Source organism: Lissotriton vulgaris, chromosome 4_1 (genome assembly GCF_964263255.1).
Source record: "Lissotriton vulgaris chromosome 4_1, aLisVul1.2, whole genome shotgun sequence".
In the NCBI taxonomy this organism is placed as follows: domain Eukaryota; kingdom Metazoa; phylum Chordata; class Amphibia; order Caudata; family Salamandridae; genus Lissotriton; species Lissotriton vulgaris.
In genome coordinates this window covers 650,282,843-650,294,471 of record NC_141691.1, presented here as the reverse complement: position 1 = coordinate 650,294,471, position 11,629 = coordinate 650,282,843, and the positions used below count along the sequence as shown (strand labels likewise).

Below are 11,629 nucleotides of genomic sequence, written 5' to 3'. Positions count from 1 at the left end.
CTGTTCTCCAACGGGGTTTTGCTTGACCATCGGGCTGTGCTAGCAGGCCACAACCAAGTTAGCCTGCTCTCCTTAATGTAACCGTCCTCCAGTTAACAGAGCCGCAGGTAAATAATCTGCCACCACTTGTGGCACCCAACGGCTTCCAGGGTAGAGCTAGAAAATCCAGGGCCACCAGCAGGTCAACCCCAAATCTCCTGCCAGCCCGGAGCCCATGATGATATTTAAGACCTGTTCTGGGGTAAAAATGGCACTGACCAAAGGAGTCCCTGTGATAACTCTTGTCCAGGACCCCGCAACCGCACTTGTTGAAGCCCTAATTCAGGGATGGGTGGGTGGGTGACTTCTTTATGCGACGTCCGACTCCGGGAAGGTCAAGTGGACAAAGAGGGGGTCCTAACGTGAGGCGCGGGCTTTTAAGCCTCGCGCTCCAAACTAATTCCGGTCCCCTCTACCCTATTGGTGAAGCGCTTCCTGTTTTTCCCTTCACTATCCCTTCCGGGTCGTGCGACCCGGAAGGATTTCCTTACCTTGGTGGCCCTTTGGCTGCCACTAACGGCGCCACGTCCCTTATGTGGGGTGGCGCCTTGCATTGCCTGGAGTGCTCAAAAGCAAGCAGTCTCGTAGAACTTGCAAACCACTATACAGCAGGTCTTTAAAAATTCAAACCTGCCCTGATTTGCAAATGTGAACCACTTTTATTAGTTGTCTGAATCCCTAATTGAGACCACTTATTCTAGTGCCCGCAAGCTCATTTTCTGCTTCATACCGACCCTGCTGGGGTAGGCATCATGGCACAACATTTAATGTATATTTCTCACAGGCCCCTCTGTGGTCTTAAAAAGGGCAACCACAACTTCCCACAGCTTCAGACAGTGAAAAAATAAATAGGACATGGGTCACACCCCACAGTCCTAGAATGTTGTCTCCTCCGTTAGATTAGCAGATATTGAGCAGGCAGACCATATAGTTACAACCGCATTAGCATGGGGCATTACATGAGCCGCATCTGTGGAGGACTTAATTAGGTTTAAACACAGCAACATCTCCCCGTTAGGGGCACAGGGGTTTGGTAGACTGAACAGGAAGGTGCATTAGGGCAGGAATAAGATTAAACCTTTGGAAGTGTGTTACAATAGGCTGAACAGAAAGAACGTCCATTGACCTATTTTCCTGCTCTAAAAATCAGTGAATAAAACTGCCCAGTAAAAGCGGAGAGCAATGGGAAACATTGCCGGATTTATGACCAACCACAGCATTACCATAAAAAGACCCGTTTCGTTGCGAGCCAAGCAGGCCTCACACCCCTTCAGACATTCCTCGCGCTATTGCTGGTCAGGTTTGTGAACATTCCACTGCGCGCCTCTTTAAACAAAACCCGCCAAACACCATAACAGCAATGCTGATTTCCACAAAGTGGGACGCTTGAAGTTTACGTCACCACCCACCCTCTTCTTTCAACTGAGCTTCCGGGCCTTGAGGGGTAACGTTACTGCAGAGAACGCCGTCTCTAGCATCGATTTAACGATACCTTCCCTTGACGCACCAGTCCCTCAGGGCAGCGTTGAAGCAATTAGTGCAGAATGAATAATTCACACACACACAGAGCCACTTTTGGTCACCATTAAACAGGTTCTATTGTGTGTGGGGAGGGGAGCAGGACCCGGCTGGTCAACCCCTTTTCCAGTCAAAGGGTATTAAATAACACTTGGGTCGGGCTGGGAACCAAAAAAAAAAAACAATTAGCCTTGTGAAAGATTTTACTGAAAAATCCATATTGCACCGGGTTAGTGCCGCAATGGGCCCTGCCATCACCAGAGTGGAATCGAAGAAAAATAACACCAAGCATTGACCGCGATGTAGTAAAGCCGCGCAGCAAGAAAATGAAAGTGAGTGGCCGCAGGAAGAAAATAAACAAGCAATGGCCGCGCGGCAATTAAGCCTTGTGGCGGTAAAAGTGACAGCAGGGGAGGGGGCATGGGCGATTTCCTTTTGGGTGCATGTGACCATATGGCGCCTCCATATGGCGCAGCATGCTCCCAAAAGGAAACTCCAAGATGTGCACGTGTTGCATTGCAAGCAATGCAACGTGTGCACGTTTTTGCACCCAAAGCTGCATCGATCTCAAGAGGTCTCTCTCCTATGCAGCCTGTTCGGTGGAATTTTCAAACAAAATCCACCTTATTTATATTAATGGATCAGGATTCAATACTACCAAATGTCCCTCTTGCACTTCAATGGAATGGTACAACTGTTGCAGTACAAAGTAAAGATTGGGTCGCAAAGCTGCGAGTGTGCAAACATACCAAGGGGCTTATTACGATGGCAGTCGGAAAGCCTCTGACCTTTGGTTGGAAGCTTTCCGACCGCCATTGTCAGTTTCAATTCCGACCGGCTGATTATAAGTCGGAATTGAAACCGGCGGTCATTCCGGTTAGCTTCCGATGAACACAAGGAGCCCATCAGTCAGTCGGAGGCCTGCCCTTAATCCCAAAGGGCGGTCTTTCCCCCCTTGGGATTACGATGCACGGTTTCCGGCAGGATTGCCATGCTGGCCTTTCTGACATGGAAACAATGTCTGAAAGCATGTTCGGGGTCACTTAGCAGGGCCCCCTTGTGGGCACGACCTCCGGTTGGTGGGCTGACGGGACCCCTATGCTGTCCCACTGTAAATCTCTGCACCCTGTGGAAGGCACTTTGAGGTACCTGCCTTGGGGTTCAGGAAATAAGAACACCTCCCATTCCCTATGGGAGCATGAACTGAGACCGGTCTGCGGCCATCAATCATTTTCCCTTTGGGAAAAGTTGGAATGTGACCGAACAGTGTTCATTTGCATCCAAATCAAAGAGCATCTCAGTAGTAGAAGGAGGAATGGACCGCAATTATGCTAAATCCGATACCTCAGGTACAAATATCCTTTACTTATTAGAAAAACCAAAAGGATCTTTATCATTGATTAAATGAATATTGGAACATTAAAAAACTTAAGACCAAAATTGAACAGGGACAAAATATAAATTCAAAAATATCGAATTGCACACATATCAAGTTGCAAATATCGTGGGTCAGAAATATCAACACATAGATTCTCGTGGTCAGGAATATCAATTTTAGGTGAGTAATATCGATGTTAAAAATATCGAAGTGTTTAATATTGTTTGCAAAAATATAGTTATTAATTAATATTAAGTATATTAGTATATATTTTATATATTTATGTGTTGTATGTTTTTTTGTATAAAAATTGTTGGTATTTTTAATATATGTGCACAATTTTTAATAGTTATAAAAAAAAATGTTTTTGAATTTTGTGTTTTAGTTCCATAGCCTTTTGTGGGTTTATAGGGGACTAGGGTGGGAAGTAATTTAATTATATTAAATGTATTGATAATTTTGTATTGATTAATATGTTTTTATTGATATGTTATAGTGTTAAATGTGTAAAGTAATTTAATTAATTATTAATTGGTTGTTAATTAATTTCAATTAATGAATTGGTAATTAATTATGGCAATTGTGTAATACATTTTAGGAGTGTGTTATGTTTATAAGTGTTAAGGGTGTGATTTAATGAATGTTTAATTGATGAATTATTAATTGACTGTTAATTACTTTTCATTCATGAATTGGTAATTCATTATGGTAATTGTGTAATGAATTTTAGGTTTGATGTGGTGTTTATAGGTGTTAATTATGGGAAGTAATTTATTTTTAATTGATGAAATAATAATTGGATGTTAATTAATTTTAATTATGGTTATTGTGTACTTAATTTTAGGTGTGTGTTTTGGTGTTTATAAAAGAAAAGGGTGGGAACTAATTTGTATTGAATTCATATATAGTTGTTAGTTAATATTAGTGATTTGATATGTATTTTGTGTAATTGTTTAATTTTTTGACTGTTGTTTTTACTTTTAAAGGGATAAATGGTGGGTATAAAATACCTTTTAATTACCTTATTATTGTTTCTTAAAAGTAATAGTTTTTATTTTATAAATAAGTTTTAATTGTCTTTTATTACTTTAGAGTTCAATTTAGGTGTGTATTTTGGATATCATAGTGTTAAAGTGTGTGTAGTCAATGAATAATATTTTTGAAACTGATTATTAATTGTGTTCATTTTGGAAAAAAATGTAATTGAAAATGTTCAAATGTTTTATTATTGGTGTGGTGTTATATGGTAAGAAATGCAATAAATATATGTATGTATTAATTAATTTATTTGTTTGTAAATATTTTTTAGTTTAAAAGAATTTTTATTTATAAATGTATTTATTATTTTATATTATATATTATTTCAAAGTGCTATTCAGACCCACAGGAATGAGGTGGCACACTGTCCTGATGTTGTGAGTGTTTTAATCGCTCACAAAAACAACCCGTTGACACTACACGTGAAAGTGGTTTTAAAATGAAATCTAAATTCAATCCCAATGCAGCGCATGACAACATTGAGGCATTTCATTCAGTATTAATGCATGAATTGACCATGGTCAGAACCACCGCATCAGAGACAATCTCATGAAGGGACGGAGAGAAGCATTGAAAAATTTGCTGGGGGATCCAACAATAACTATCAAACCCTCAGATAAAGGTGGGAACGTTGTTTTATTGAATACAGAGGATTATAAGAACAAGGCACTCTGACAATTAAATGATAAGAATTGTTAGGAAGTCATCAGTTGGAAAAGGTATGAAGAACCAATAGCGAAATATCACAATTCACTCATGGAATGGTGGAAGCAGGTACTTCTGGATGATGATGAGTTCAAATTTCTAAAAAAATTTAATCCGAAGGTACCATGTCTATACCTGTCACCGAAGGTACATAAACATCCCAAGAAGCCACCAGGAAGGCCAATCATTTCATCAAACAATGGTCTTTTAGAGAATACATCCATATTTCTTGATTACTTTCTATCCCCTTATGTCGCAGACCTCAGATCCTACTGTAAGGACACAACTGACTTTCTGAAACAAATTCATGACATTAAGTGGGAAAAAGGTTTTGTGATGATTTCCCTAGACGTATGTTCTCTTTGCATTGATCAACACAAAGGGTTGGAAGCCTGTATGTATTACTTACAACGTGACCCTTTAGACATGCTTAATCACACACTCATGTTAAAACAGATGATGCTTTTCTGTCTACAGTAAAATATCTTTCTCTTTGACACCACACTGTACCAACAGAAATCTGGTACAGCCATGGGCACCTGCTTCACCCCAAGTCTGGCAAATATGTTCCTGGGCTGGTGGGAGGAGCAGGTGGTCTGGAGCAATTCCTTTGAAAAGTATACTGAACATGTGCCGTTATGGTTGAGATAAATCAACGATCTCTTTATCATCTGGGATGGAGGTGTAGATTTTGTTAACCCCTTCCATGCTCATGACAAGGCCAGCTCGTCATGAGGCACGGTTGAGCTGTGCTTATGACGAGTTGACCTTGTCTTGAACAATGGAGATCATGCATATCCAGCACAGGAGGGGAAAACCCCCTAGCAGCCAAGGTGTTAAGGAGTTTATTTGTGCATTATCAACTAATGATTTAAACCTAAGTTTCACTCATTCCATCAGTGATACTTCATGTGATTTATTTGATATCAGAGTCTCTGTGGATAAAAACAAACTCACAACTGCCCTTTTTAGAAAGGAAACTGCAGGCAAATGCCTTATTTCATGCACGCAATGATCATCCCCCGTCTTTGATTAACAGCATTCCCTATGGAGAGATACTACGGGTCATAGAAATTGTAGCAATTATATGGGTTTTAAAATGGAGAGTAGTACCATGAACATAAGATTTAAGCAATGTGGGTACACTGATAAAATATTGAAACAGAAACTGACAAACTGGGAAACACCAAACAAATTGAGGTCCTTTTTCGTAACAAAGAAATTACAACCAAAAAAGATATGTCCTCCAGTTGTCCACGCATGATTACTACATATAATGTGAAATCTAGCAGTCTAAGGGCAATGATGAAAAAACACTGGGCCTTATTAAGGCCAACCCAGTAATTGGTAATAAAGTGGGGGAAGCACTGTCTATAACATACAGACAACCTGTGTCCCATTAGGACAAACTGGTTCGTAGCTACCAACAGACTCAACAAACTGAAATTTGGCTACATGTCAAAGACAGTTTTCACAAATGTAACTCGTGCAAAGCCTACAGATCCACTGTAAGCTGTAAAACTTATAAAACACATGATGGCAGGGACAAACCCATTAAAAAATTCATTTCATATACCACTGAATATGTAATACACATATTGGAATGCCCGTGTGGTATGCGTTACATAGGGAGCACAAAACATCCGCTCAAGAAACGCATCCTAGAACTTTAAAGGGCCATAACAAACATGGATTTCAGCTATCCGATAGCACGGCATTTCTATAACTCAGACAACAGCAATAACAAACTGCTCACTTTCTGTGGAATAGACAGAATAATGAAAAATATACGCGGTGGGGACAAAGAGAAATAACTACGTATCCTTGAATCAAGGTAAATTATCGACCTAAACACCAGGATGCCGCATGGTCTTAATAGGGAGGAAGAATTGAATACACATATTGGTCACTAGAGCCTGTCTAATGTCTACCCGTAACCCTGCTGTAACTTTATATAGGAATATTGTCCATTTTATTACTTTATTCTTTTTTTTTCTTAACTAAGTCTCATTTCCATTTTATTTTGTTTTCTTGGTGGTGGATGTTGATTCCTCCGCAATACATGAATTTTACATTTGGTGCACATTTACATAGGTCTTGACTTGATTCCAGGTTTCGTTGCATAGGTGGGCATTGGTCCTTGATTGTAATTCCATTAATTTTATTATCATGACTGGCGGCTATGATGTCTATCTGTTGTTGATGCATATATATGTGGGCACTTGTCCTGTATTAGGAGGTTATCATCATTTTTAAGATTCCTCCACTGTGTTCCATTGGGGGCCTTTGAATCTACTAAATGAAACATTTGTTTGTAACATGAACATGCTTAGCTGGCCACGTTTTAGTGAACATGTCCAAACAGGGCATCTTTTTAACTGTATTTTCTTGTCTTTACCTGCATCACTGATTCATTCACATTTTGCACATCAATGCGACTTGGCATTTTATTCTATTTTGCCAGAGTGTATTAATCAGGAATCATATATGTTTAAGCTATACAAGAAAGGGGTTACAAATTGATCATGTGACTAGCATGTATGATGAATTTACAGAATTTAGGAATAATATTCCAATGTTAAATACATAATGAATTTAGCATTTAAATTCGAGGCTCTTGAATGTTTTTGATAATACGCTCTAAAGGTAGATTGGTAATATTGAGGGAATCGTAATTTTGCTCAGTGCATTAACATCCTGTGCTCACTAGCGATTTACTCCGCATATCAGATTAATTCTTCCATGTCTATGAATTGGTAAGATGCGGGATGCGTATACCAGATTTCCTGATGCAAGGGACACAAATCTAAAGATAAAAATTGATTGTTGTTTAATTCTCTTTCATTTTATTTTTATTATGACATTCTATGTATTCTAAACATGCATTTCTGTACGAGTATTTATTACCAATCACGCATATGAGCTCTGAATGATGTTTTCTTCACTTCTCTGTGAGCATCAAATCACGCACGAAAAGTAACTCTTTCATGTCTATTATGACGTACTATTGTTTAAAAAGTCTTCCTGTCAACAATCTGATAACTTGAGAAAGGCTGTTTACGGCTGAAACACTTTGCTTTTGTGAGCGATTAACACACTCATAACATCAGGACAGTCTGCCACCTCATTCCTGTGTGTCTGAATAGCTCTTCGTCATTTGTGGTTACCGTGACCACGGCAGGCACCGGCACATTGGGGAGGCGTGCAGCGTTTTGCGGACACTTCTTTGAAATTACATATTATTTGTAGGTTTTTATATGTAAATAATATAATATTTGTAAATTTTATAAATGTAATATATTTTATTTTTCATTATTAATTAGTGTTCATTTATTTTTCAGATTTTTTATAATTTGTAATGTGTTTTATTTTTGTTTTAAGTGTTTGAGTGTGAATATTAAATGTTGTCTCTACGCTATCCATTACTTTCCTTACTGTTGCTATCACTGGAGTGGGAATAGTAATTTTTACCCCCCAGCTATCCAAAACTTTCCCTACTGTTGCATTGTTTTGAGTGGTAATAGTCATTTTTACCCCTCTGCTATCCAACACTTTCCCTACTGTTAACAGTAAGTTTTACTCCTCCGCTATCCAACACTTTCCCTACTGTTGCATTCTTTAGAGTGGGAATAGTAGTTTTTACCTATCTGCTATCCAACACTTTCCCTACTGTTGCATTCACTGGAGTGGGAATAACATGTATTACCCCTCTTCTATCCAACTGTTATTCTACTGTTACTCTCACTGGAGTGGGAATCGTAATTTCTACCCCTTCACCATCCAACACTTTCCCAACTCTTGCACTCTTTGGAGTGGAATAGTAATTTTTACTTCTCCGTTATCCAACACATTTCCTACTGTTGCATTCTTTGGAGTGGGAATAGTCATTTTTTCCCCTTCGCTATTCAACACTTTCCCTACTGTTGCTCGCACTGGAGTGGGAATAGTCATTTTTACCCCTCAGTTATCCAACACTTTCTGTATTGTTGCACTTACGGGAGTTGGAATAGTAAACTATATTATTTTGCTATCTAGCACTTTCCCTACTGTTGCACTGATTGTATTGGGAAATGCAAGTTTAAATATTTTTTAATAGATGTTTTAAATCATTAGAGAATTTTTTTATATTTTACATTATTGATATATATATATTTTATTTGTATATAATTTTAAAGTTTTGAAATAAATTACAGATATTAGTTTATTAATTCTTTTAAATTAAATCTCTCTCTATAAAAAATATATGTATACATTATTATGTTTGTGTGTTTATTTTTTTAATTAATATGAATATTTGATATATATTTTCTTTTATACATATATATATATATGTATATATTGATATTTTTTACATCCATATTTTTTCATCAATATTTTTGATTTGATATTTTTGTACTTACCTGTGTAGGTATAGGAGTCGAAATGTTTGTATTCTTGTCATTAATATTCTATTAGTGAACCGAAAAAAATGCTGGCTTGAAACGCACAGAAAGATTTCTGAATTCAAGAACTCCCATATATTTCCACTTGCAATATGCAATTTAGAGGTTGGATGTTTCAAACATCATGCAATATCTAAAAGAAAATTGGGCCTGATTCAAAAAACATTCCAGGCCAAAAACTGACATTCACAGACGTGAATGGCTATACTTATGCCAGACAACTATCCATTGGAGGATATCTATAAGGATACCAAGCAGGTGCAATTTGCTTGATTACTGCACAATTCTCAAACACAACTCCATAGAATTGTGCAGTTGTAATCCTAAATAAAGAATGGAGATTTGTGGAACAAGATGTGGTTTGCAAAGGTGTGAGTTTATGGGCATTAACAAACTGTAATCCATCACTCTTCCACCATGGATACTTGTTGTATTGGTCCTCTTATTCAAATAATAGATTGTACAGTGTTATTTGCCCATATTGTCGCGCACCTAGTTTAACCCATTTCACCAGTCTTTCCCTTGCCACTGGTTTATGCCACTGTTCAACTGTCAGTTGTGCTTGATAGTTAAGTCTGAGGAACAGAGGTTGTGGCAACTGGATGCTGCTGTACCTTTATAATAAAAGATGTTGAATCATTACAACTTGTAGCTTCTTGATCTTAACAATACTGTTGGCTTTTTAATCCAGCAATCCGGTGGACTAACACTTCTTCTGGGATGTGAAGTTGAATGGATCACCTCCACACTTTGGGCCATATGTATCAAGCCTTTGGCGATTCGTTAAGGCCGAAATTCGCAGAATTTCGGCTTTAGCGAATCGCAAACGGCCTTTTTACCGATTTTGGAATGTATGAAAAGTTAGCAAAATAAGGAATCGCAAAAAATTGTGTTTCCTTATTTTACTTAAGCATTTAAGGAATCGCAATTTTGCGATTCCTTAAATGCTATGTATGAAGCTTTTTAGAATTGCGATTTCAGGTTTAGAAATCGCAAATTACCACCAACTTGTAGTTGGTGGTAATTTGTGATTTCTTGTAAATATGCCCAATTGTGCATTTGTGAGGGTGGCATATGACGCACATACATGCCCATTGGGCATGTATGTGCTTCATATGCACACACATGTAATTTACAGGGGTGCAGCAGGGTGTCTTTGAGACACCCCTGCACCCTTGAAATAATTCTCAAATTGCGATTAGCAAATTGCGAATTCGCAAATTGAGAATTATTTCACAATCATTGCTATGGGCCTCCTGGACCATAGAAATGAATGGGAAATTATTCCTTATTTGCGAATTCGCAAATTGCGAATTCGCAAATAAGGAATGATTGGAAATTGCTAAAAAATACCGATTTCGTACATACATACCATTTAGCGATTTCTAAATAGCGATGCCTTAAAATTCGCTATTTAGAAATTGCAAATGGTGAGGATGATACATATGGCCCTTTGTGGGACTGGAGGAAGCATTTTTTTCCCAATTGCAAAAAAATGCTTTCACCATGGTGACAAATATTTACATTTGACAAAAGGGCTGCCTTTCAAGACTGTAATTGTTCACTATTGCTATTCATTATTCGGGAAATACAAAGTTTAAAAAAGTCACATCATCTTTCCAGTAGTATGCTTGCACACCTCCTGCTGGCACAGCTTTCCTGTTGTAGTTCTAAGAATGTTTGTTGATTTCAATAAAAGTATAGTATCAAACAGAGGAGTTTGGGTCACATGTATCAAAGTTCAATTTTTCATTCCCTAAATGACGAATTCTAGGTAATAACTATTTAAGAAATGAAAAGTGGTATGTAAGAAAATATGATTCCCTAATAGCGATTCCTACACGGTCAAAATCGCAATTAGGGAATCGCTATTAGGAAATGCTACTTCATTTGATTTTATAAGGCCCATAGGTGTGAATGGTTTTGCATTACCTAATTTGTGATTACCTTTATTTGTGATTAAATCAGGAAATTAGGCCCCCTGAAGCACCATGAAAAATAATGTGCACATGTAAAGTTCCCACATGCGGTAGGGTCATGAGTGTGCTATATGACACTTTGAAAAATGAATTTCTTGTTCATTTTCAGAAATTGCACATGGTTACCATCAACTTGAAGTTGATGGTAATAGCATTTCCTAAATGAGGAAAAGCTTGGTATATGTGCTTAGGGAATCGCAAATTGCAATTCCCTATTTAGTGTTGCAATTTCAGGTAATCACAAAAAATTTTGATTACCTAAAATGCACTACCAAAGCCATTCATACATCTTGAAAGACTATTTTGCATTCGCAAACAGTCAAACTTAGCGATTTACGCTGTTTGCGAATTTAAAATAGGTTAATACATGTGACCCTTCGTCTCTGCCTGTACATCTGCCCTATTTGGTGAGTCAGACCAATAGTACTGCTATTTTGTTTATAAATCAAAAAAGTGTTGGCAATTGATAAATATGTAATCCATGTCCAAAAGCGTGTTTGAGTTTGAATGGTAGCATAAATAATTTCAAT

At 37.8% G+C, this 11,629-nt stretch overlaps 1 protein-coding gene across 2 annotated transcripts in view; it reads left to right on the top strand.

Annotated features, from left to right (window-relative positions):
- ADCY1 (adenylate cyclase 1) overlaps positions 1–11,629 on the top strand; it is a 1,293,742-nt gene that overhangs the window by 1,017,508 nt on the left and 264,605 nt on the right. The gene's annotated exons all lie outside the window — the stretch shown is intronic.